Source organism: Rousettus aegyptiacus, unplaced genomic scaffold (assembly GCF_014176215.1).
Source record: "Rousettus aegyptiacus isolate mRouAeg1 unplaced genomic scaffold, mRouAeg1.p scaffold_m13_p_9, whole genome shotgun sequence".
Classification (NCBI taxonomy): Eukaryota; Metazoa; Chordata; class Mammalia; order Chiroptera; family Pteropodidae; genus Rousettus; species Rousettus aegyptiacus.
The window spans coordinates 86,393,602-86,421,174 of record NW_023416312.1 but is presented as its reverse complement, the minus strand read 5'-3'; the positions used below and the strand labels follow the sequence as shown (position 1 = coordinate 86,421,174).

General features: G+C 43.9%; 1 long non-coding RNA gene and 1 pseudogene across 2 annotated transcripts; both read right to left on the bottom strand.

Moving 5' to 3' along the window:
• LOC118607803 lies at positions 1–3,813 on the bottom strand. Of its 2 annotated transcripts, none has more exons than XR_004952843.1 (3): positions 3,663–3,813; positions 241–441; positions 1–142 (listed from the first exon to the last, which is right to left on the bottom strand). It is a non-coding gene; the product is annotated as an uncharacterized LOC118607803 (long non-coding RNA). The 2 variants fall into 2 exon arrangements; XR_004952844.1 differs by lacking the exon at positions 3,663–3,813 and adding an exon at positions 3,224–3,617.
• Positions 3,814–15,600: 11,787 nt separating this feature from the next.
• Positions 15,601–15,934, bottom strand: LOC118607751 (annotated as a pseudogene).
• Positions 15,935–27,573: the final 11,639 nt, after the last annotated feature.

The following is a 27,573-nucleotide window of genomic DNA, read 5'->3' as shown; positions in this document are numbered from 1 at the left end:
GTGGGGGCGGAGGCGTCAGAGGAAGCGGGCGGGGCTACCTACCGCTCGAGGAGGCGGGGTCAGAATGGGGGGGCGGGGCCGAGGCTTTCCGTAGGGTCCCCTTTCTGCGATTTGGGGAGAGCCAGAGGAGCGGGGCACGGAGCTAGGGCCCGAGAAGAGGGAGTGAGGGAGGCCAGGGGAAGGAGCCGGAATCCTGCCCTTCCAGCCCTCAGTCCCGCCCCTCCCCCGGCCGCAGCATACCCTTTGCTGAACTTTGGCCCTGGACGCGACTTGAGTGAGGTCCTGTGAACATTTTTCCTGCTTGCGGATGAATCTCTCAGCCAGAGAAGTATTGCACGGCTGGTTGTAGATGTGACGTTGCACCACAATGGAAAAGCCCCAAATGTCATCCAACATAATCCAGAGCAGGATATTCAAGGAATAATGCACCACGACCAATTACTGTAAAGAAGGTTAAATGGTAAGAAATCTCTTAATTTGCTACGTTAGGAAGCCAAAAGAGGATCATCACTGTAGAAACCCAAAGACAAAAATAAGAGAAGTGGGATGCATTTCCAAACGCGACTTTACACATGTTCTACGTGAGAATAAAGGAATGGAATAGCCAAGAGTTTCACAAATTGGAAAGGAGGAGGGGAAATTAGCCCTCACTCATTATGTCGGAATTCATTTGTACTGCTGAGTACAAAATCAATATAAATTCATCACCACTTTTCACACATACAGAAAATATACCCTATTCAGAAAAGCAATTCAAAGGAAATAGTGCCTAGGAATGTGTTTATATATATATATATATATATATATATATATATATATATATATATATATATATAGAAAAAGCCACATTAAATGTTTTAAATGCTAAACAGGGATACCAAAGAATACTCACAAATGGTACAATATCCCCAGATGTAGGATAAGATGACTCAACATCATAAAGATGTTAAATTTCCCTAAGTCAAATGCACTTCCAACACCTGACTAGCGTTGGGGGCATGTCATGAGCCAATATTGTGTTTAATTCAATTATGTGCACTATTCTCCCCCCACCACCATTATTCTACCGAAGAAGCACCAAGAGGATTTTGTTTTGCTTAGACAAGCTGATTTTAACGTTATGTGGGAGAATAAACAACCGAACTGTGTGTAAATGTTTGAGACATAAGGATAATGAGGGATGACTTGCTTCAACAGATACTCACAAATATATTATCATTTATTAGTTTATTTTTATTGTCTTTTCCCCCTGACTAAAATACAAGATGCTGGCAACCTCAGTAAGTGCCCCGGGAATAGGGCTTTCCCACAGCTAGCTCCCAATCAGGGAGCTGAGAATGAGTCTTTTTCAGGGAGCTGTGACAGGTCAGATAATGACAGTGGTCTAGGTTGGGACTTTTCAACTCCATCTGCCATATCCACATGTTTGCACCATGAGACTTTCTTTCACTAGCACCTGCCCGTACCCGAATTGCCCTCATCAGACTTCAGCCTGCCTACCTCATGGCCTCATCACCATCCCTTTGCCCAGAGCCTTGAGAACCAACCCCAGATATCCAGGATAAGATTCCTTTCCTCCCCACTGGGCTCCACATGGAGCACACCTCAGCCACCCTCTCTGCCTTAGCCTTCCATGCTGGCAGATCATGGCAAAGGAGTCCATGACAGGGACTCCCTCCTTCTTCAGTGGGTGCGTTTAAGCACAGGCTAGACACAGCTTAAGAGGCGAGGACCCTGAGAAGAAAGAGTCATTTGATGTGCACAGCAAGAAGGAATTTATCTGCTGAGGTGGACTGTTCATGGTCAACCAAAGGCCCAAATTTTATAAAGAATAAGAGCCTAGCAGGCATTTGCTGACAGGGGCTTCTCGCATACTCTGTACACTGGAAAGAACCTCAGACTGAACTCTCGGCTTCCTGCACTATGTCCCGTTTGTTTACACTGCCTGAGTCAACCACTGCAGGGAAACTCTGGTTGCTGTCTTTCCTGTCCGATCAGAACTGTGTGACTTGGGTACCTCATTTACTTACAATGGACCTAACTGAAAACCTGGGCAAGAACTATGAAAGACGGCATCCTTTTTGTCTCGTGGAACACAGTTTAGCATGCTACCCGAATCTATGTCTGTGTTGCTCAAATAAATGCCTTTTGTTCTTTATTACAGTCTAAAATTAATTTTGGTTTACAGAGGTAAATAGTGGACTGAAAGATATGGCATAAGAAAATATCCAGCATGAAGCACAGAAAGGTAAACAGACGAAAAATACAGATAAAGTAAGACACACGGAGGATATAGTATGAAAATAGTTTGAGAAGGACTAGACAATATTTAATTGGAGTTTGAGAAGAGGAGAAGAGATAGAATGAAGCAAAAGCAGTATTAGAACAGACATTACCTGAGAACAAACACCTAGCATAGAAAGATGAAAACAATCTACATCTAAGCACATCTTAGGGCAACTATTGAAAACCAAAGACAAAAAGAAACATTCTAAAGCCTTCAGTGGAATAAAAGCAAGTTACCTTCATAGTAGCAATAAGCCTGACAGCTGACTTCTCAATAGTAAAAAATAAGGAAAACAAAAGAAAATGAAACATTATCTTCTATATGATAAAAGAAAATAATTCCCAATGAAAAAATCCTGCGCCCTGCCAAAACATACTTCAAGAATGAATTTGAAATAAATATATTTTTATATGAAAAAAAAGAGAAAACCCTGAGAGAATTTGTCACCAGCATAATAGTACTTAAAGTAAATACCAAGAGTCCTCAGGCAGAAGAAAAAAATTTAAGTGAGTGAAAATTAATGAACTGTAAAAATATGGGGGCGGATCTGAGTGAATGCTGCCTTAAGGGTTTTAAAAACACAAAGAAGCAAGCCATGACCCACTGTATCTTAGCTTCTGCACCCCCTGACTCTGCCTTTATGTCTCGCTTCTTGCTATCGGTGGGTAAGCAACAGCCTTAAAATCTAGGCATTTCTTGGGGTTCTGGGCTGGCTCTCTTCTCAGCCCATTCTCTGTCCTCAGGAGATCTCATCCACTGCAGGGACGCCCATGTTGAACCTCCTGCAAGAAAGGCCTCCCAGCCTCCCAGGTCTTTCTTTCCTAAATTCCAGACCGTCTTTCCATTCTACTTACTGTTCATCTTCATTTTGAATATCGCCAACACCGCAACATTGTTGCAACATGATCTCTTTACCTTTCCTTCTCTTTACCTTACCTTTCCTTCCTGAAAGTGTTCTGCCCTGTGTCTCTTTTCTCACTTGATGGGACCACCATCCTTCCAGGCAGCAGTGTCATCAAACTTGTGGTAGCTCCTGACTCTTTGACGTCCCTTTTTTCACATACTGGCCACTGCACACACACCGCAGTCCATGTTTACCCATGTTTTTCATTTAATCTTCACTGCACTTTTAGGAGCTTCAGCATTCATTGCCATCCACTTGGACTAACAACCTGCTTACAACTAAATGGCCTCCCTTTCTCTCCCAACTCCCTGTTTTGATCTGTTCTGCACAGTGACAGCCAAACGATAGATTTGAAAGGCAAATTAGATCTTTTTATTCAAGGCCTCGAACTCTCTAAGGAGTCTGGAGCATCCAACTCAGGTTTCTTTGCACTAGGCTGTTCCCCACCCACCCCCATCTTTTGCCACTTACATCATTAGTGCTCTTTTCCAATCCGACCATAATATGCATTCTTCCCTGAGAAGGCCATGTGTTTCACACTCCTGCTCCTCTGCCCTTTCCCCTCAATCCTTAACACTGCCTCCTCTCTCTCCTGCACCACGTCAACACTTCAGCCTGCCTGCCGCACTTTCTTGTCAGACTAGCCTAAGGTAGTCAAACAAATCTTCAAGAGCACTTCGTCAATTCCTCTATCAGAACACCACCCACATGGCACCTTCTGGTAAAACCAGTGAGTGGACGAGAGAGTTTATGAAATCCTCAAGGGGAAGGATTTCTGGAGCTCTCCCAATGAAAGGGACTATTTCAGTATCTCCTTATGTGCGTTTTGAACCTTCCTATATATTGTGCTATATACTGAGCTACATTACATCAGAAAAGAATAAGCTATTAGCCGAGAAATTGTAAACTGGTGGTAAGCTTAGGAGAGATGAGACGTATACATGAAGAAGTTGTACAGGACTTGATGTATTCATTAGCATAGAGCCATTAGCATAGACGAAAGTAACAGCACTGCGGAACAAAAAATTGGTTAACTGGACAATGTGTTGTAAGATGCGGATTATGTGATACGAATGGTAAGTAGAAAAGGAATTAGAGAAAGCAGATTGGTGTCAGTTGGGATGACATGGGAAAGTCTCCAGGAAGGAGGTGATATGACCAGAGACATGCATGACAATGAAAAAATAACAAACACAGTTGACTTCATATGAAAGCTTAGTACGTGCCAGGCACTAGTCTAAATGCTCTGCTTTAACTTGCCGAATGTTATGGCAGTCCAATGATGTAATTCTCATTGGTATCCTAATTTTACCGATGACTAAACTGAGACACACACACACACACACACCCCACAATGAAGGTCACAAAAAACAACAAGGTAGGGAATAACTGTGATATGAATTCAAACAGCAGACCTCCAGCCCATATACTTAACCACTATCCATAGTGCATAGTAGATAAGAAGTAAGTGATTATTTTCCACAGACAGGCTATGGACACAATTTGAGGTATAGATGGGACAAGAGTGAACTGTGACCATAGATCGAGGGGACATAGGTTATCTGAGAGATAGAACCTGTGTGGCATTCGTCGTCATATGCCAGATACTAAGAGGACCCAGCGTGTGTCCATCTGCTGAGGCCAGCCAGAGGGAGAAGCTTGGTAACACATTGGGAAAGAGCTGAGAGATCCTGGGACAGGATTCACATCTACCTCTTTTGTCTTCCTTCTCTTCCCTCCCCATGGATTAAGTTCCCAGATCCATCCCTTCACTGATTTCTGGACAGAGCCTGCAACAACTCTCCTGCCATCTGGATCTTTGTCAAAGTCTTACCCCAAGACCCCAACTCTGGAGGAACTCACCTATCTTTCTCCGAGCTTGCAAAGAAGCAGCCAGGCTCTATTAGATCGTCACCCATGTGGGCCAATTGCTGTGTTCTTAGCACTGTGCAGTAATCTGGCCGTATGCCTCTGGTGTTTTAGCTTCCTAAACCATAGTTTGGAACTGAATTTAACCAATTTCATGTTGCTGTTTCTTCATATTTCCTCTTGGAGAACTATGAGACCATCTCTCTCAGCTACCGTTGGATGTTGACGATATTCCAGGGGTGGGTAGGGTGACATCATGAATAATTACATAACATGCATGACCCAGTGATGATGTGGTTCACCTACCGCAGTTGGGAGCAGTCGAGTTCAACATCGAAGGCAGTCATTCCTAGGTGAGCTGCATATCCCTGTTTGAGTGGCTGTAAAATTCCCTTAGCGGATGGCCTCCTGAAAAGGAGTAGGCTTCCAGTCTCAACTTAATCATGAAACATGGTGTCCTTTCCAGACAAGATCTGAAGGCGGTTACCTTTCATCCTATAGCAACAGAAGAAATCGTTACTCTGCGGATGGCGGTGGGGCATAAAATGAGGGAAGGAGCCAGAGAAGAAGTGAAGCTGCTTGCGCCTAAGTCTTGAAAGTGGGAAGGGTTGAGGGATTTCTACAGACAAAGGGAAGACAGGATAGGATATGGAAATCCTGAAAAGGGAGGTTGGGGGCTGTTTGAATTAATCGCTGAGGCCAATTCTGGGAGGCCGCTATGAGCGACCTTGTCTTTGGTTTTCCTTATCTTTCTTTTGTCACCTGAACTGACTCGCCGAAATTCCAAGTACAAACTTTGGGTCCTTCACGCTGTGCCCAGGCCGGCACTGTCCGATTCCAGACCTCACATGAGTCCCCTGGTTCCCGTGATCTCTCCCCATGTACCCATCTAAGAGCAAAGAAGAACTAACATTTATTTACCTGTAGGCATGGGAGAAGTAAAGCATGGAAAGCTCTGTGGAGGAGGGTACAATTGAACTAGGCCTGGGTAAACGTGGTCAGCAAGATTTCCAGAATCGGAAATGACAGGAAATAGAGACTATGATATGTGTAAAGGCCTGAGTAGTAGAGGTGCACACTGAAGAATGGGCATAGATGTAAAAGTGGTAGCAATATAAGCGAAGGTGAGTTGTTTTGGTTGAGCCTTGAGCTATGGGCAGAGTTTCCACTCATAGACCTGGAGAGAGTGGACGGTCTCCCTGTCAATCATTGCAGGCCCTCCAATGACGATGTGCGAAGGCGGTGCCATAGAAGGATGTCAAAAAAGCCCTGCTACGCGCGCGACCTAGTTCATTAAAATCTGGCTTGTACACTTGCGGCTTCCGTGGACGGTTACTGCTAGTGCCGAGGGAACATGGCGGCTCCCTGTACCGCGGTCTCAAAATGTAAGTTTACTCGACTTTATTTTGTAATTGGCTTTCTGTAGTGTGATTCTGAGAGACTCGGGTAGATGGTGTGTCCTGATGTTCTTTGACAGGTATGTCTCATGTGCTCCTGGACTGATGACAGGGAATGTCCGTTAGCCGCGTTGGCACAGTGTTCTGCTTTATGTAACGACATGATGGGTCTTCCGGATCATTTTGGCGTTTTTAAGTGTGGGTCTTGAACGCCCCCATGCGTGGTCTTAAGTGTTTTTTTTTGGGGGGGGGGAGGGAGTGGGGGGGGCGTTTGCTGCTTAAAATGAAGAAATGGCTAGTGCTTTTGGCTGAGTCGGTTGTGGGTCCAGGACAGCACAGTGGCGGTGGGCCGCCAGGGAGCTGATTTTGCCGTTTATTGTATAATGTTGTTGGGTGGACATTGTTGCCGGATATTTGTTTAAATCTTGGTCTTGGCCATTTTCCTGAGATTTCTTAGCAGTGACAAGATTTCTCTCATCCTCGACCCGAAAAGAGAAAGTAAGGCCTTGAGGAGCGTGAGTGCATTATGACAGCTGCTGGCCGCGTTGCTGCCTTGGAGCACAGTATTTTTGTTTCGTTTAATAACATGACTGTATGTTTAATGTCATTTGTTTGGTTTGATTTCGGAATCGGCCTTCTTCATATGTTGCTTTTAGAGAGGGAAAAAAATCCTGATAATTTCCGTGTGAAAATGGGTAAACAGCGGCCTGGTTGGCTCCAGGTTTGTTGACTGACCATCGGAATCTCCTTCAGTTACCATTGAATGCTGTTGTGCACTTGTATATAATGTACTTGTGTATTTAATATCGTCGTATTCAACCAAGAGCGATCCAGGAGCTTTACTTTTTGTGCTTTTCCCACAAAACAGGTTGTGTTGTTTGCAATTTTAGAATAAGGCAAATAGCAGTCTGGTCGGCAAGACCTTGTTGCTTTAAGTCCCTGAAGGGAATCACCCTCCGCCAGGGATTCTATTTCTTGCTTTATTTTATAATATAACATAGTATAATGATGTGCTCTTTTCCCTTTTTCATTACATTGCAGTTATTTGAATTTCGTTTAATTTTTATTTTCGCCGTGTTTCATAAATATTCTTCACATGAAAGTGTATTCAGTGTGCACTTTGGGAAATGAATTGTCCCGCTGGACACTAGAACCTTTAACAAACTCTGAATACCTCCGAGTCGCTCCTGTCAGCCATTTAATTTAATTTTACATGCTCATCCTCGGGGATTCAATTAAATTTTGGTTCTGGCACTACTCACAAATTTCCTTTAAGTGGTTTGGTGTAAATTTTTTATCTACAGAGGAGGAATTTAACATCTGATTGAGTGGCTTTACGTTTATAATATAATTGCGTGTTTGACATAAGTTATTTTTGTTAAATTCTGGCCTTGCTCTTTATAAATTTTCTTTAAAATGAACGTTTTGAAGTACTCTCGATTTACAGTGTAGAGCAATCAGTTGGCTGAGGCCTTGGCATTTTACGACAGTGAATGCTATCGTTAACCATGTCGTTATCCGCCGTTAACACAGTACGGGATTTTGTTTTGTAGGAAAAAAAATTGTGTTTGCTATCATTTTATTCTAGTAAATGCGGGTCCCGGCCCTTTTCATAAGCTTCGCGCTAAAGATTTTCACGTTCCTTTCAATTTACAAATGAGGAAAAGGTTGTTTTAATTCTTTGTGCTTCTTGCTTTGCGACAATTAGTGGCTTCAAGCAGCTCGCTAACCTAACCTTTCATTTTAGTTTACCATTAAAATTTAAAATTTGTTGAAAAGCTAGTTTTCGTGTCTCTTATTTTATATGCCTACTAAAAATAAAGGAATTTTCGTTTTCAATGTAAAAATAAAAATACGCGCATCGACCGTCTATCTGGCGGAGCGTTTGTTGTTTTACCACGGTGAATTCCGGGAAGTGCCGGTCACCGGCCACCACCGGACTTCATTTAGGATCTTTGGGGATTTCATATCTGCCAATAATTGCATGTTGAATATGGCGTTGTTCAATTCAGTTCCGATCTTAGTCTTTTCATGCATTTCCTTTGAAAATCTTGGAGCATTTTCAATTTACGTATAAGGAAATTCACTCCCAGGATGAGTGCTCTCTGTTCTCTAGGAGTGGAGGGCCCTTGCCAGTCGCGTGCATACTTTTGAGTATTATTTTAGAACCGTACTTGTGCATCTAATGTATTGGTGTTTCTTTAAATGTTGGCCTAGGTCCTCCTTCCCAAGTGTTCTCCCATGGAAACCAATGTTTTGTGTAGTTTTTCTTCACACACGCAAAAAGGAGGATATGCCCGTTTATATACTGACTGGTCTGGCCCAGGACAACAACTATCCTCCTTGTTTGAAGTCCTGGGCCATACCGCACATGCTACTCCCCGCCCCCAACCTCCCATCGCAGACGGTGCCGTCCTCACCTCCTTGACCACCAGTGCTGGCTGTGCCTTAATGCCTCTAGTGCTAGCACATTGGCTTAAAAAATAGGCAGCACCTGCCTATGTATACTCATGTGTCCATCATGTGACACCTAGTAGGTATGCAAGAGGAGAAGTACATTAAAGGAAAACTGTTGTTTTATCCAAAACCCTAAGGACCCTAATCACTGAGAGTAACCTGATACTTGGTGTTAAATAAAATAGCTACTTCCTTTTGATAATGGTGATAGTTGCCTTTTTCGCTGGTTGATTCTTGATACTGATTCACATTATGCATATTATCTCATGTAGAAATGATTTAATGACTTATAGTGGGGAAACATTGATGATCTCTAAATCCACCTTGATTACTTTTAGAAATGTGAAAGATTCACTGCTGGTGTTTGGGTTGTAGTTTATCAGTGTCATTGGTACTGGCAGGAATGCAGATTTCAGGAAGTGGGATGCTAACTAGCCTCGCTAACCAGCCTCACTAACCCTGACTTTTCAGGCAGAGCCCTAGACCTTGAGCAATATCTAAGTGTGGAATGGAGGTATTTTTATCACATGCCCATCGCCCATTGTATCCTAGGGGTATACTTGCAAAATAAGAGCAAATTCCCCAATCCATATACTACAAATGTTTAGTTTTTCCTGTCGTTTTCTCTTCAAAGACCTATGTTTATTGTCAGATGGTAGTAACGTTGTGTAATTAATGTATGAAAGTATTCGTGAAATTATTCTGAGTTAAATTAGCTCATTTCTAGTTTTAGCAATCTTTGAACTTACTATGTTACCAGTTACTCAGTCTAACATAACGACACAGTTGTTTAATATGCATTTCTTGGTCTCAAGTAAAACACAAAACCCATTTGATTGATTTGTTACCCATAATCTTGCATGGTTTATGTCAGTAATTGGTAACAAAGTGAGAACATGTAAACCATTCCAAAGGTTTGTTACCCATAATTTCATAAGAGCCAATTTCCTTATTGCTGAAGAGAAAAAAACTGGAGTTCTGAGACTCCCCTTCTAGCAAGTAACTGGCAATATCTCTCAACATAATATTTAATAATTCTCCTATGATGTTTGATTAAAGCAGGATGAACCATGGTTCATTCTTGATGGGACAGTGAAGCCTCTGGAACAGTAGTCTTATCTTGTGGTTTGATTCTTGCAGTTCCTGTTTTATCATTCACTCTTTTGACCTACCTTGCACAGGCTGCATGATTGGGTACTCTGGCTCCCCTAACCATTTTCAGAAATTCCTCTGGATAAGAGAAAAAGGAAGGTTGCCCCAGACCCTCATCTTATGAGTTTCCAAGTTACCTAATTTTCCTGCAGTTATGCTAGGCAAGTCTCTTGCAGATTTTTACAGTCATCATCTCCTTCAGGACCTGTGATGGAAAAGTCCAGTACTGGTCAGCCTATGGCCTTGTGATGGGAAGAGGGTGTACCCGGAACCAACAGTCAAGACCAGCCAGACAAGTAAGAGCAACCTTATGTTTTGTGAGGCCACAGATGCTGGGCGGAGGGTAGCACCTATCCCCTGTCAGCTGTACCAGTATTTAAGATGGTGTTGAAATCCCTTCCCCGAATCTCTAAGATAGGAACTTCCAACAATATCAAGGTCACTCCCTGGGCACTGCTTGGTAACTGCATGGTAGAGACCCTGTGTCTATAATCATTTTTTAAAACTAGTCAGTGGCATCTTTTTCCAGTCCTTATTTGTGTTCCTCTGCTTACTGTGGATGCCACTGTTACAGACACATGGACTTTATTAGAATGTCAGGTTTCAAAACAAAACTGATCTTGACTTTTCACTTCAAAGTTTTGATTTGTCTTTTTATCCTTTTTGGAAAACCATTATCATGCCGGGCAGGATGGACCAGATGGGAGTGTCAAAAACAAACTTCAGGAATCCAGAGCTTGTGGGAGTGCTGCTCATGTGCTTTTTAAATCAGGTACGAGAACATGGATTTGAATGGAATTTAAAGCCAGCTCTATCTAGGAAAGGTGGAGTGGCGGGGGAGACACCTACACACCAAGTAGGTGCCAGAGAATGTTAGTCTGCCAGTCTACCTCCACTGCGGGTGGGCATTTATTTGGCAGTGGTCCTGGAGGCATGGGTCAACAATTCAAATAATATGTAGGTCAATATTTCTTTAAATAGTTACTCTTCCATAGAGTTTTGGCCTTTTTATGTATGTATGTGTGTGTATATATATATATATATATATATATATATATGTGTGTGTGTGTGTGTGTGTGTGTATATACACATATATATATATATACATACATACATATTTTTTTTTTGCCTTGCACATGTTGCTGATTTGCCTTGAGGATGTTACTGAGACCACACATCATGTTTCATTCACCATACATTTCTAGTAGCTGAGTCTGAAAGAGCCTCAGCTCTTTCTTACTCTCACCTTTGAGCCTCAGTTTTCACTTTCGAAATGAGAACCACTCCTTGCTATCAGGGGTGTTGTGAGAATCAAGTGTGATAATCTTTGTAAAGTGCTCAGTACAGAGGAGGTACTGAAGGAATTAGTACACCATTTCCAGAATCCATGTATTGGAGCAGAACATTAATGGCTTGGTTTTGCCCCCCTTCCTGCCTGGCCAGACCCCATTCCCACTTCATTTCTTTAGACGTTTGCCGTAATTTCAACTGAATGTTTGTTTCCTTTCACAGGGCCAGCAAATTTCCTCGGAGATGACTGAGCGTCTCTTTGGAAACCAACCTCTTTCATTCTGCTATGATGCCAGGAGGTAGCCCGGCAACCCAGACTTCGCCTGGCTCTGAGCCGCATTGTTTTCTGGCCAACTTGGAAGCCTTACGTTGAAGCCGATGTGGCTCAGCACCAAGTTGGGGCTGGAGGGTGGATGTTAACTGGCTGTGCCAAAAAGAACTTCTCTCTTTCCTTGCCTATGTAAAGTGACTTCTTTTCCGGGCAGTGGTTAATTTGTTGAAAGTCAGGTGTGGAGTTTTGACAGTTGGGGTGGGGGAGACTGCTAAACATAAGAACTATTCGAAGGTGCATTCGATGACACTTTTTATCTCTCGTTTCATAGATAGCCCCGGCTCCTCTATTGCTTTATCAGCATGGGTTTTATCCAGAAGCTGGCATCACAGAACCTGAAGTTCACTCACGAAAGGTTAAAAAAAAAATCCACATTTCTTTGTGATTAGAAACTCAAGTGTATAGCCTTTATACAGCACATTACTATTTCAAAAACTTCTTATTTATCCCTGTAATTAGTTGACTTATTTTAAAGATATGGAAGATGGAGGTCATTATGGTTTTCTGCCCAGTGAAAACCCGAGGCCTGAAATTCTTAGAACAACCTCTACCCAAACCCACATTCCTTCATGACAGTGACCAAAACTGGCATATTTATTAGTCAAAAACAGTTATGAAACTTAATAACTGTGATGCCTTCTTCCCTTTCAACACATACTTGTTCCCACTGCCCATCAAAGTCATCCTGGGTCCCTTCTTTGGGGGTAAGGTAGGGAAGGCCTACATGAATAGTTTAATGAGTAAATCCAGTGAGTATTGGCACTTAAAAATTACTCACAAAGCTGAGGGTTCCACAAGGGTGACTCTCTAATTGGTGACATTCTCAAAACCAACACTCTCAGGGAAAGAGAAGGTGACCCTCCTCTTAATATAAGGTGGGATCTGGTTCAGTGGTTCTTTCCCAAGAGTTCATTCCTAAGCCTGCCATGTCACTCAGACCCATGAGGCACGTACTTAATGTCTCCTCACTAGTGATAATGTTAATGTGCTATACATTCTTGGTATGGAGTATTCCACATCAAACTCATGTTTGCCTTAAGTGTCTGTTCACTCCTCGTAGTTATGTGGGTGATGGAAAGAGTATGGATAATATTGGACACTTTAAGGCAAGGCCTTTGAAATGGAGTATATTTCTTGTCATACTGGTTCTTTGTTATATCCAGACATTTTATAGCTGAATTTTATATGCGTGTATGAGTATGTGTACACACACACACACACACACACACACACACACACACACGTATATATATGCCACATTTTCTTTATTCATCTATCTGTTGATAGACATTCGGTTGTTTCATAGCTTGGCTATGGCGAATAATACTGCGATGAACATCAGGGTACAGATATCTCCTTGAGATAGTGATTACATTTCCTTTGCATGTATGCCCAGAAATGGGATTGCTTTGTTATATGGTATTCATGGCTGGTTCACCAGCCACTTCTGATTGTCTGTTCTTTTAAGGAGAGCTATAGAAGTTAGAGGTTCAAAAGAAGCCAGGTTGCTCTGATCAGGAAAGATGGAACGACCAGCTCAATATGGTTCTTCTTTCTGGTTTCTAATGCCTAAAGGTAGGGAGCAGGTGGGGAAGAGTATCCCTCTGTAGAGCTGCTCTCAGGGCTCAAGGGGAAAGCAGACAAGGGGATACGGGCCCACAGCGTAAAAGATGCCTTGGACTTTGTGTGTACAAGATGCCTCCTGCCCACTTCCCGTCCCTGGCACTACCTGGAATCGGCATAGCTAGAGGACAGAAGGTAACAATGCACATTGTTGATGTGACATGAAGACATATGACCCTCTGGCAAAGATGAAGTTTTTAGGATGGGGGTTGTTCCTTATTTTTCTAGCTTCCCTGAAAATTTTGGACTTAGCTGCTGGGGAATACATTGGTGTTGCTGATTCATTCTGTCCCTTACCTTAGCCTGTGAAAAATGTCTCGAGGGATGGTGGCCTTCGACCTGCTATAGTGCTGTCTAAAACATTAATCCAGGGGAGTCTCCCGAGAGGCAAAATGCTATCACTTCTAGTGAAGGGCGCTTGGTTTAGTTGACCACTGAATCTTTCATACTGATAGTGAGCTGTATTCCCCTGAGGAGACTGATGAAAGTGAACTGCTGTTGCTAGTATGTTCTTCCAATATACTGGCCAGACACTTCTACCTCCAACACTCCTGTGGCTCAAGTGCCTTGTTAAATCCTAAAGCAGGCACATACTGGCAATGGCAGCGTCGGGGGCATGGGGAATGTTGGGTCCCCGGGAGGCAATTGGCCACGTCCAGTTGTCAGCCTTCTGTGCTCTTCCACGTAGGTGCTGAACACAATGATATCCACTATGCCGAGCAGTGGCATATGAGGAATCATTCGGAACCCCAAATTCTGTGGAAGGGAAGGTGGTTGGAGTTTTATCCAGACATTTCCATATTTTAACCCGGCCTTCCTGCGCTCTTCTGCTGAGCATACTCTGCACGTTGGTGGGAAGGGAAATGTCACGTGGGTCCTGTCAATGAACAGTACCTGAAATTATTAGGATGGGGATTCTTATTTTTCTAGCCTCACTGAGAATTTTGGACTTAGCTGTTGGGGAACACATTGCTGTTCCTGCCTCTTTTGTGCACTGCTGTAGCCTGTGAAAAATGGCCTTCAACCCTCTTGTACAGTTGTCTAGACCATTAAAGGGTCTTCTGAGAGGGCAAAGACTGGGGTTGTTTGTTCCTCATGGGCAGGTGCAAATGAACCTGAGATAAGTATTGTTTTCCAGATTCCAGCGAACTGCAGTTCCGTCTGTCACAGAGGCTTTGCTGTCTCATAGCTTGATCTGTGCTTCTCCTTAGCCTGAGAAAAATGGCTCAAGGAATGGTGGCCTTCGACCCACCAAACTGTTGTCTAAAACATTAACCTGGGCGGGGGGTCTCCTGCGGGACAAGGCGCAGGTGACTTTTGGTACTTTGTGGACAAGTGCAAATAAGCCTGGGATGAGTATTGTTTTCCCGTTTCCAAGCGGACTGCAGTTTCTTCTGATAGTGAAGGCTTTGATGTCTCACGGATGATCTGTGTCTTACCTTAGTTTGAGAAAAATGGCTCTCGGAATGATGGCCTTTGACCTATATACTGTTGTCTAAAACATTAACTTGGTGGGGGGTGGTCTCCTGAGGGGCGAAGTGCTGGTATCTTTTGGTACTTTGTGGACAGGTGCAGATGAGCCTGGGACGAGAACTGTTTTCCAGTTTCCAAGCGGACTGCGGTTCCGTCTGCCAGTGAAGGGTTTTCTGAGTTATGGTTGTTCTGTGTTGCAGTAGGCGTGTGCAAATGGTCACTGGGTAAAGGTAGCTCTTTACGTGGTATAGTGCAACAATCTGAGGGAGTTCTGAAGGAACTGCTGTTGCTTATGCTGATTTCGTTCTCGAGAGACATTTTTTTTCCTTTCTCTTGCATCCGTATTCCTTCTTGGGCACCTGTTAAGGTATTCATGTTTCTCTCTGATTTCCAGGAGGGTCTTGCTGACTTTCTGGTTTCAGTTGCTTAATGTGTTCTCTCTTTACCTAGTTCTCAGGCATTGCAAGCTGTTTTTCTGCCAGGTCCTTGCAGAAACATTCCTGGGTTGTAAAGTTGGCAGGAGGCTTATTTAGCTTATAAAAGGTTCGCATACTTTGTGAAGAGGAGACTGGACCATATACCCTCAACTGTCACGGTGGTTGGGAGTGGTGGGGCGGTGGAGCCCATTTCTAATACCTCTGTGGTGTTATTAACTTTTATTGCTTGTGCTCTAGCCTACTTATGTTTTTACCCCTACTATTGTCCTCAGGGGGTGTTCTCTATGATCAATATGATCAATTGGAATGAAGATTCAAACTAGAATTTTTTTTTTTTACAAGGGAACAAATCCACTTTTACTTACTAACTTTCAATAAATTTAGCTCCTTGTGGGGTACAGCATTACACAGACTGAGTGTCCAATGGCCTTAGCAGGAAAGTTGCTTTGCAGTTTAGCATGATCCATGCCACTGTTTCCATGAGCACGAGTCACCTTACCCTAGATTACCCTGGTTTTGTTCAGTTTGCCACCAGACGTCACTGTGTTGTTCTTTGCCTTGTAAACATAAGCACATCTCTTGCCTAGATGGAATTCAGTTTCATCTCACGCATAAACACCTTCAATTTTAAGAAGGGCTGCGTGCTCCCTCTGGTTCCACTGACCCTGCTTATAGCCAGCAAGAAATGGCCTTGGACCATAGCCTTCCAGACATATTTGTCGTTTTAGAAGTCCTGTTCCCTGCAGGCCCCCAAAGTTCAGCAGCAAGAGATCCACTCCAACACTACAGATGTTGTTTAAAGGTGGTTTAAATTGACATGCTGATGTCTATGATCTGTTGGCAAGTCGAGCTGTACTTTTCCGTTCAGGTCCTCCCCAGAGGAGCAGAGGTTTATCTCCTTCTATTGGCAGAGGTTTGATCTCTATGTCTTGTGATACACAGGATGTGATAGAATACTAGGTAGGAGATGAGGAGGACTCAGATCCTGTGTTAGGCCTCTCAAAAAGGGTGGCAAGAATGTGCAAAATGTTCGAATGATCTCCTCTAAGTCCCTCCGCATTCGAGTTTGCCCTCTCAGCCCGTCATGCTGACTTCAGGAGTGCACTATGTGGATTGCTGACTGCTGCCAGCCAGGCCACCTCACAAGGTAGATTTGGGTTGGCCTTCTGAGCTTCTCTCAGCTCTTCTTTCTTAGTCATATGCAGACCTACTGTACCGCTTCTTATTGGCTTCAGAAAAGAACAGCAGTGTGCCGTGTTCAGTGACTCCTAAGGAGATCCGCTGATTTTCTCAGTCTCCCCCATCAGTCAGTTGCAGCAGCCTTACAGAGTGCTTGGAAAGGCCTGTTGTGGACTCCACTCTAGTGTCAGCTCGGAACTATAGGTCGTGTAGTCAGGATGCTGAGCTACAGTATGTGGGGTGTGGTTAAAGCCAGGAACCAAGCGCCTGTGCTCCTCTCCTCAGAGCTCAGGATAGATGTATTGTATACTGAAGATTTTGCTAAGAGGGTAGAACTTACGTTATGTTCGTATTGCAAAAAAAGTAGTAATAATACTCATTAATGAGGGTGGACTGACGTTTGGAGGGGATGAATATGTTTATGGCATAGATTCTGGTAATGGTTCACAGATGTATACTTATCTTCAAACTCATTAAGTTGTATGCATTAAACATGTGCATCTTTTTATATCTCAGTCATACCTTCATATCTCAATAAAGTGGTTTAAAATAATTATAAAAAGACCCCCCCGCCATGATTACAGATGAGTGCTCCCCCTGAAACATATTTAGATTGTAGGACTGGAGGGGAAGAAAGCTTCTACACGGGGAAATGGGAAATGCCATTTACTGCTTCTGTATCTTCGTTTTGCCTTGGTTTTTCCATTTATATGTAGCGTTTTCATTGGCAATGTATAAGGTCAACCTTCGGTCCATAGGATTTTGAATTTCATAGAATCACAGCAGTTCTACAGGAGCCACGAACTTCACCTGCAGGACTTCGACTCAAAGAGTGGCTCTGTGACGTCAGCTATTTGTCATATGACCAGAAGTTGACTTTGGGGTATTGTGATTTTGGGATCGGCGTGGGCTTCTGGGTTGTTTTCATTGTTTACAATATGTGCTTTTGCACTTACTCAAATCTTTAGAAGTATTTTACATATGGTGGCATGTCAAAATGTGTGCGTATGTACTGTATTTGTATTCTACCGAGTGGGAGGCAGTAGCATCAGGCTGGTTCGTCTCTTCAGTAGGTACCTTTTCTCTGAGACCTTCCCACACCCTTCTGTTTACTATGTGAGTTCCCCTGGTGTTACACTTTTCCCCTTATCTTAGTTGAGCCAATCATACTTTTATTATATTTAGAGTGGGACTAGGCCGCAAGAATGAGTGATAGCCTGCAAAGTCTCGTTAATATCATTTCGCTGCAGAGAATGTAATTTGAAAGACCTGCAGTTGAGTTCCCCTGAATTTTCCTGATATCGGCGTCTTTAAAACGCGTTTGTTCAAATATACGGTAACAGAAGGAAACTAGACTTTGGGTGGTGAGCACACACTAGAGTATACAGATGTCTAATTATAATCCTGTACACCTGAAAATGATATAATGTCGTTAACCAGAGACACCCCAATAAATTTAATTTGAAAAAAAAAAAGAAAGAAAAAATGTGTTTGTTGCTTAGGTTCCTTGCAATTTGTAAAATGCCCGTGTTCTTCCAATAAAATTGATTTGTTTCAGAAGATGCCACTTGTAGATTATTCTTCACAAGGAACACCAGCATGATCAAGGTAGGTGTGGCTCTGCCAATGTGCATCATCAACATCATCACCTGAACCAGGGCAGAGCTCGGAGGCATTAAGGACAGGGGTTTGGTAGCAGGGGAATGGGGTCCCCAGGCCATTAGGGAAGTTCTTCCCCTTTGTTAAGCTCACAGTGTTTCCCCTTTGTTTAGAGAAGTATTCCCCTCCAGGTAGTAGGTAATTTAATACCGCCCCATGAGAAGTGATCCTTTTAACCACTTCATAAAGGCCGCAATTGCATATCTGGGGATCTTGGAGGCTGGGGGGTGGGAACCTCCTGATTCTCCCAAGGGTAATGCAGAGGCAGGGTGACTAGCATGGTTGTACAGAAGATCAGTACAGAAGTTAGTGGGACCACAATTAGAAGCAGCAGGCACACAGTTTATTCCTAGTGAAGCCTGCATTTGAATCTTGGTCCCTTGTAGCTGAGGCATCTTTCATGACACTAAACCGGTAGGTGTTATAAAGGCTTGGTGATAACAGAATTAAATTAGTTAGGTGGGTAGAAGAATGTTTTGGCATTGTTTGTTCTTTACACATATCAATACAGTTTCCAGTTCTTGTATAAAATCTCCAGTGGACTAAAATTGCATGTCTTCTGTACAGCTTTCCGTAGTTTAATCATTTCAGAAAATAACCTTATTTTTGTGGTCATTAAAATCTCCCCCTACAGGAAAGGAAAGCAAGAACGTGGCAGTCTGTCCTGCCTGAAGATATGTCACGCTGGGGGCTTGGGCACGGGTCTCTCCCTGGGATTTCATAAAGGTCCTGGGCCGCAGGTGTTAGCAACTCTGTTCTTGCCATCCAGTCAAGAGGGACCCAAAGCTACAATGTCTCATGTCCTGCCTGAGAAAGTTTATAGGTTTACTTTTTTAAATAAATGGCATTAGTGTTCCTGAAGGATTTATTCATTAAGACATTGGGCTTTCCCCACTCCCAAATCTACTCTTCCTCTGTGTTCCTCACGTTGGTCAATGGCAATTCTTCCCTTCCTATTGCTCAAGCCAAATGCCTCGGTGTCCCCATTGACTCCTCTGTTTCTTTCACGCCCCCCCACCATGACCCCATCAGCAAATCCTTGACTCTACCTTCAACCTGCAACCAGAATCTGACCACTTCATTGCACCCCCAGTTGTCCAAACCAACTTTACCACTCTCCTGGATTATTCTAATGGTCTGTTTACTTTCCTTGCTCTATATAGTCGCTTCTTGCACATGTCTTTTGTTGAACATCTAGACATTTTTCTGTATAAAGAACTTGGAGGTACAGTTGCTGGGTCACAAGGATGCTTATGTTTAGCTATGGTAGATTCTGTCAAACAGGTTCCCCATTTGGTTGGACCAATTTGCACTCCCACCAGCAGGGCAAGAAAACATGGCCACAATCCCATCCCATTAATGCATCAAGTGTATTCATTTTTCCTCACTCCTTTCAATTTGGGGGATGCCTCCTTCATGCCATTGGAATGACACACTAGCATCTAGAAGATCTGTGTACGTAGCCATTGGTGGTAAACCCCAAGGCTTCAGAGAGATATGATGCTGGTCGCAAGCCCAAAAGGCAGAGCGGACCAGGACTTGTGTGCCACGATGGGCAGGGCTACCCGCTGTGGGATGTGAGGGCCAAGACTGTATTTCAGAGGAGGCAGGGCCTAGGCTAACCCCCACGTGCCCTCTTTCCTCCTCTCAGTCCTGTCTGCTCACACACATTTTTTATACAACGGCGTTCTGGTGAGAATGAACATGCAAGACAGCTTTGACAGGGAGCAGGAATTTAGAAAACAGTAATAGGTAGACTGGAAGTTGTGCGTTGGCGTGAATGCAGACCCACCTCTGTGCCTTGCTGCCCTGAGGATGGTTTGTAGGCTGCTTATATGAAGATGGGGTTCAAGGACTTCTCTTTGCCATCCTGGAACACTTTGTGTCACTGTGCGGCTGCCAGCAATGCGGGGCCCTGGAGAGCACAGGGCCATGAGCCCTTGGTCCTTTGTGTCTGATCCTGATAACAAGTCAGTATTTTCCAGGGTAGCTTTGAGAGAGCGAAAACTACGCCTGGCCTCACCTCGTGCTCAGTAACTCTGTGGCTCAGGAGTCCATATATATCAGAGCTCCCCAGGAGATTTCGGTTCCCAGGCTTTTTAATATGGAGGTCTCAGGGTTCCAAGAGAACAAGAGCGAAAGCTTTAAAAAGCCTCCTTGACTAGGCTCAGAAATCCTACAGTCTCCCATCCACCGCATTTCATAGGTCAGAGCAAGTCACAGGCCAGCCCAAGTTCGAGGAAGTTGATAAAAGGAGTGGCAAAGTCCCAGTGCAAAGGGCTGTACATCCAAGGATGGGAGGAATTGTTGCCACCTTCTCTGCAATCAATCTGCCATAGTCACTATATGGAAATATGAGTCCATACCTAGAGCAGGGTCTCATAAGCAGAATATGAACTCATAAAATTATGGGCATGAGCTAATATATAGGAACAAAGTCTGCATGTGGGAGATGAGCTTACGCAAGTTGTGTGAATCCCTTCTAACCCACTGGTGTGAGCATTGACTTAAAAACTGGGTGTAAAGGAACCACCTATCAGTTTGTAAGCGGTTAGAATTCCAGCTTAGCCTTTGCACTCTGTGCCTTAAGAGGAATAGAAAAGAAAAAGAATCTCCTGTCTACCACCAGGAAAGTGGAAGAGAAAATAAACATCTAGCCCACAAGTTGAATTATTGTGCAAAGTCCAGATGCAGGGTTAGGGTTTTAGACCACTTTCTGGGATCAATGAAACTTTGCTTCTTGATGGAAAATAAGGCCTGGCTTGACACCATCCGAGTTAGAAGTGAGAATGTGATATGAACTAGTGTATCTGAACAGGCTAAGATTATTGGTTCCTGACTTGGTTTCAATGTTAATCAAAAGAACGAAACCCCAAAGGGTTGGTCGTCACAGTAATACTTTGTTCTTTGACAAAATCTCTCACTGGAGGCACTAAGAACGGTTCGAAAATACACCCCTGTGAGACTGTCTATGCTGTTTTCCCATGGGAAATTGCTGAATATCGTGAGCACTAATTCGTCAAAAGAAAATGGTTCATTAAGAATCTTAAGATGTAGACTCAGAGTGGCCTTGGACATCTCCTAGTCCTGTAGCCTGATTTGCGGCTCTCCCCACCCCCAATTCATATGTTGAAGCCCTAACCGGAACATGATTGTATTTGGAGACGGGGCTTTCTGGAGATAATTAAGGTTAAATGGGGTCACGAGGGTGGCGGCCATGTGAGGACACAGCAAGAAGGCAGCCACCTGCAAGCTGGGTAGAGAACTCTCAACAGAAAGTGAATTGTCTGGCACCTTGATCTTGGGCTTCTCAGGCTCCAGAACTGTTGTTCAAGTTACCCAGTTTATGTATTTTGTCTTGGCAGCCCGAGCTGACTAAAACACCTAACTTGGAGTCTTCCTAATTGCGATCTGGGAAACACTGGTGTACCTGGACTGTTGGTAGGTGTTGGCTCCATGGTCAAACATCTTTGAGAATAATATTAACACCTATTGGAGCTCCACAATGACGTTACCACATTAAAGACGTCCGGTACCCTAGAGCGAAGGAGCTCCTATTAGCTTTACAACACAGATTCCTTAGTGGGGAGTGCTTTGGAAGCATTTGTAGAATGTTTTTTCGTTGGTTTGGTTTGGTTTGGTTTGATTTGGTTTGGTTCTGTTCGGTTCGGTTCGGTTCGGTTTTATACAGGTGTCTAGGCACCGATTCTGCTCCACACCTACTGAACCAGAGTATCTATGGGTGAAGCATGGGCATACGTATATTTTCAAAGATCATGGGTCTTTCTGATGAGTGACCCTAATTACGAACTACTAAAGGCATACAAGCTTTATGGAGCAGCGTTTGGGAACTACTGATCTAGGACAACACTTATTTACAGGCGAGAAAATTGAGGTCCCAATAGGGAAAGTGACCTGGCCACGTGTGAACCCAGAGCAAAAAATGTTTGAACCGGGTTGCTGCTGATATAAATGACCTCTAGATGGCAGTCGACTTCTTGGTTTCAGTCTGTACCCGCAGAGACAGAACAGTTAAACAGTAACGGGATGAATTTGACGTGGAAATGCAGCAGTTTAGTCAAATGAGTGTTTTGCTATGATATGCTGCCTTAGACCAAGCAGCTCCTGGGCTGTTTCTGTGTATTCCCTGCAGTCCAGGTTTCCAGCCTGGCAAGAGGAAGTCTAAATAGGGAAGAGAGAGGTCAGAGGGCAGCAGTACCTTTCCCATAGAACCTGTTATGGCCACGAAGCCAATTGCCCTTTAGAGAGATGCCTTTTGAAATCCAGTCATTTTGAGAACCTTTTACCTCGTCCCTACTGTTTTCTTATTAGAATCGTAGACTTTTTGGAGAGTTTCAGACTCTGGCAGGCCTTGTATCTGCTTATTAACTTCCAAACTGACCTCGAGCAAGTCACCTCCCCTCACTCAGCCTCAGTTTCACCATCTGATTTATTTTCATTAAAGCTCCTTCAATAAATCAGTGACAATCTGGATGATGGCTAATAGCTACCCTAATCATTTATGTTGGGCAACATATGGCATCACACATACAAACACACAGGAAATGCATATGTGTATTTCAAATACCTGTTACATACTCAGGAAGAGCTTCCTTTTTTTTTTTTTTTCAGTGTCACCAGGGGCGAAGTCCAGAGTATAGCAGGCTCCAGACACAGAACTGCAGTTCCACTTTTTTTGTGATTCCCTTGGAGCTGTCATCCTCCATGATTTGGCTTCATTGTCAGACTCTTGGCAAGATGGCTACAGGAGCTCCCAGGGTTCACATCCAGATCTAACAATTTCCACAGGAAAAAAATAAAAGGACCACACCTCCCTGCATTTATTTCTTAGGAAGAGGAAACCTTTCTCAGCAGCCCCCTAGTGCACTTTTCACATTTCACTGGCCCTGATTGGATCATATCCCCATCGATTTTCTTCCCTATTTGCTGACAAATGGAGTGATAGAATCATGATTAGTTTGCATTAATCATAGTGGGGAGTGATGAGTATTGAAGTCAGCTACTCGTAATCCCTTCTTACTCCCTAAGATAGATAAAAATGCTCATAGTACGATGCCAGAATCATTCCAAGTGCACTGAGAAGGATTAAATGGTCGTTTTCATGATGCGAGTCAATACTTGCTATCTGTTCTGTTCCATGTGACCAGTGTGTCTGTGTGTGGAAGGGGAGGGGCCGCCTCATGGAGAGAATAATATCCACCATCCAAAGATGCTGTTATCCTTCTGGATCGACTTAAGGCATATCATCCAGTGGTAGGAAGTGAGATGCAGTGTTATTCAAAGAATAGAGCTAAATACAGAATGGGTGGTAGGAATTCATGAATTTTGTTCACTGTGCTGGGCTCAGGCAACAGGCTGTGATTCTGTTTTCTGGGTTGTCTAATGCAAACCTGGACCAGATTCTAGCCTGTGACCTATGGCATTAAGGGGCTAGAAACCCACTGGCATAAGGTAGGGGAAGAAATTCTAAACTTCTGAACATGAGAATATTGTATTGGATCTAATGAGCATCCACCCGTCCACTCCCTAACTTTGCCCTCCAAGGAAGTTAAAACATCTGTCCTATAACTCTTGCCTCGAGAAACGAGTTGGGGAAGGAAGCATCAGAAGCTTTCAAAAGCATTTATGCTGTCTGTTTTGTCTACACTGAGGATGCCAGTGCTATTAAAATGGGATCTCTGATTTGTAGCATGTTGGAGGGATCAGGAATAGGTGAATCCAGGTGGTGACAGTTAACATCAGCAGCAAAGTGGGTATTATTTCCATAATAGGTGTCTGGGAAATCAACTGACATACTGTTATGGACTGAATTGTGTCCCCCCTCCAAATGCATGTGTTGAAGCCTTAACTCCAAAAGTGACTATATTCGGAGATAGGGCCTTTAAGCAGGGAATTAAGGCTAAATGAGGTCATAAGGATGGGGCCCTATTCTAATAGAACTGGTGTCCTTGTAAGAAGAGGAAGAGCCACCAGTTATATGGAAATAGGTATAGATGTATTACATATGTCCTCATATCTATCTATCTATCTATCTATCTAGCATCTATCTATCTATCTATCTATCTATCTATCTATCTATCATGTCTCTGTCTGTCTGTCTGTCTATCTGTCTGTCTCTCTCTCTCTCTCTCTCTCTCTCTCTCTCTCTGTCTGTATCTCCCTCCCACCCTCTCTCTATCTAAAATCTCCACACAAAAGAAAGGCCATGTGAAGATACGGTGAGAAGGTGGGCATCTCCAAGCCAGGAAGAAAGAGACACCCAAAACCTATATTTTGCTGGCACTTTGATCTTGGACTTCCTGTCTCTAGAACTATGAGAAAATAAATGTCTGCTGTTTAAGCCACCCAGTCCATGATACTTTGTGCAGCCTGGGTGCACTAATACGCATGCAGAGATCTCTGGTTATATGGATGATTAACCTTGGAGTTCTCAGGAATGAAATCTAGACAGCCCATCAAAAGCCTTAGATGGTCTGTATAACCAAAAAGACTCTTAGGTCTGGCCAATAGAGGCCCCTGGCATTTGAGTTACCATACTAGCCTAACAGCTGGAGGAGTAGCTCAGATATGATTCCCAGACATAAATCATCGATTATGCAGACCCAAAGTCCTTAGAATGGAGAATGGTCAGGTGAACCCGAGCAAGAAATCTGCTGTCGCACTTGTAATCCTTCACCTTGGCCTTCCCCTGAAAGCACCTGCAGTTGACCTTGGCAACTTGCAACAGGAAGCAGGGCAGCTCCATACCTTTCAGAGAGTAACTGGAAACTGCATTTAAGTCAATGCTAGTGCCAAGGGACCCAGAGCACCCCTGCAGTAGTACCGACCACGGAGTGGAGGGAGTGCTTATGGAGGTTAGAGGAAAATGGAGCTCTTCCCTGAGTCTGCTGCTCGGTGCGCTCAGTGAGACCCTGAACACCTCCTCTGGGATTATTCTACCAGTCTTAGATACACTTAGCCTCAACCCACATCTACACATTATTTTGAGTGTGCACTATTGTTATTGTTATTGATGTTCGACCTCATGGCGCTACGTGCCGTCCCCCCCCCCACCACCAGGTGGACAGTTGGGTCTCCTCTTAAACCCACCAGATCATGTCTCCAAAGCCCTCTCCAGGTGGAGGGATTTTTATTTGACTGGTAGTTGTCAGGGCTACCCCAAGGTTCTGTTGCTTCCTCTAACCTCTCTGCTCCAACAAATGGTATCACAGAAAACACTAAAGTTATCTTCTGTCCCCTCTGAAGGATGTAGAGAGAAGTCATGGAGTGGGAGGTTTCCCCCATCCTTTTCTTCCCAAGTCCACCATATCATAGCCTCTACTCACCCTGCTGCTCCAGGCTGCTCCAGCAAGCCTCCCGACTTCAGAAATCTCCAGCCAGAGACAGGTGCCTATCTCCTGTATACTGCCACATTGGCTACCTGGCCCCCGGGGAAAAGGGTATTAGGGTAAGAAGGGAGCAAATTGAAGCTATTAGAGCTCCTCCTCCTTGTCAACAGAGGAAGTAAAATGCAATAGCTCATCCTTATGGGAATTGCAGAGATTTTTTGCCCCTATCAAAGACTTGAATAATGCGGGCGTTATTCCTAGCACACACATACTAATGTGGATCCACAGCTAAAACAGGCTCTTCAGCTGGTGTAGATCACCATGCTAGTAGTTCTGCCCCTTGGCCCTTAACATCCAGTAGGTCCAATGGTGCTCAACATGTTTGGGGTAAAACAGTATGCCATATGGAGCCTATGGCAAGCCCCAATAGGAGAATCAACAGCGGAGGCTGCTAGGATGTAATACATGCTATGAACCAGCAGCCAGTACACAGCGCTGTTTCTTCCATTGCCAAGATTTAGAAGTCTGGGAACAGAGAGGTGGAAATAAAGGTGGTGCCTCTTATAATTCTAAGAAGACACCTGACGCATCTGCAACAGTCTCACTTCCCATCCCTGCGACTCTGATCTCTGGTCGCTTAGAGGTTTAAATTTCCTAGAGGAAACACATCCAGCATGAGATGAAACAATGGTTTTACCAAATTTGAAGCCACTCTTAGCTCCAGGAGCCATTCAAAACGGGGGATTGTGCTGTTCATGCTATTGAATGAGGGCAAGGAGGAGTATGGTTGATTCTTGGGATCTCCTAAGGTGCCTTCTTATACTACACTCCTGAGAGGGCGAACGACCGAGTACTGCGACCCTACAAAGGACCACCAGTGACTCAGACGCCTTAGGAAAGAAGGACCGAGACTCCTCAACAGTCAAGGCAAACGCTATGTGGAATTGATAGAGAAGTCACAAAGAACATGACTACCTCGTGGCTGTGTGAAGAAATGAGAACTGTACCCTCTATCTGTATTTCCATGCTTATTGTCATTAAAAAAAAACAACCAAGAAACAAAATCTTCTCTCACCACTTCTTTAGTATTATAAATAGGACAGAGTGGTGGTGGTCATGGAATTGTAGCATAGCGATACCAATTTGGGATAATGGCAGAGCTAGAGAAAGAGGAGACATCATCGGGAGAAGTTGAACTATGAGCAGAGGCCCCATGACCTCACCTCCAACTACGATCGCTGGAAACGTTTGTATGTGTTGTCTCTCTCTGGCTAGTTCTTGATTGTACATGTAGTGCTAATTGAATTATGCGAGGAGGGAGCGTTTTTGGAATCATATGAATGGAAGAAGGGTGTTTTGTACATGCTAGGAGTCCAAGGAGTAGAAGGTAATTATTGTCTATATTACTTCTGTCTACCTACCAACCCCTCCTTTCGGTAACGGCTGAAAATCACAGGAATTCGTTTCTTCAGACCACTGGAGTACTTGGGGTAGAAACACAGGTGATGGAAAGACATGAAAGTACCCAAAAAAGCCCCCGAATATGTGATATCCTTGCTTGTTTTGGAGCCTCCACCTTTTAAGACTTCAGCTGCCTTGCCCAGAGTCATTCAGATCCTTTTGTTCATCAGAGTTTGGCTTATGAACTTGACCTATAGGTTCCAAAGCATTTTTCAGGAAGGATTTGAATTGAAGCTCTTAGATTTGCAGCAAACCTAATGGGGACTTGTGCTGAGTCACGTCTTGAAAGACAGAACGTTTACAACCCTCTGACCACTCCCACCCCTATACAGGCATACCTCGGAGACAGTGTGGGTTCTGTCCCAGACCACCTCAATAAAGTGAATATCGCAATAAACGAGTCGTAATCATTTTGCTTGGTGGAGGGTCTTGCCTTCCATTCGTAAAAATACACAAATTTGTGAAGCACAATCAAACAAGGTATGCCTGGGGACGAGGATTCTAGAGATAGCCTCTCTGAGTTTCTGGGGAAGGGAGTCAATGCCAATAGTCATTCAGGTGACCAGAACCAGCCTGATCCTGAAGGCAGGTGAGGAACTTCAGAACTGCATCCAAGGGGGTCAAGGGTCACAACAGAAAGGCCAGGCCATAGATCAGCCTGAGGGAGTCCAGGGCATGGAATGCACATCTGTGCCTATAAAGTCA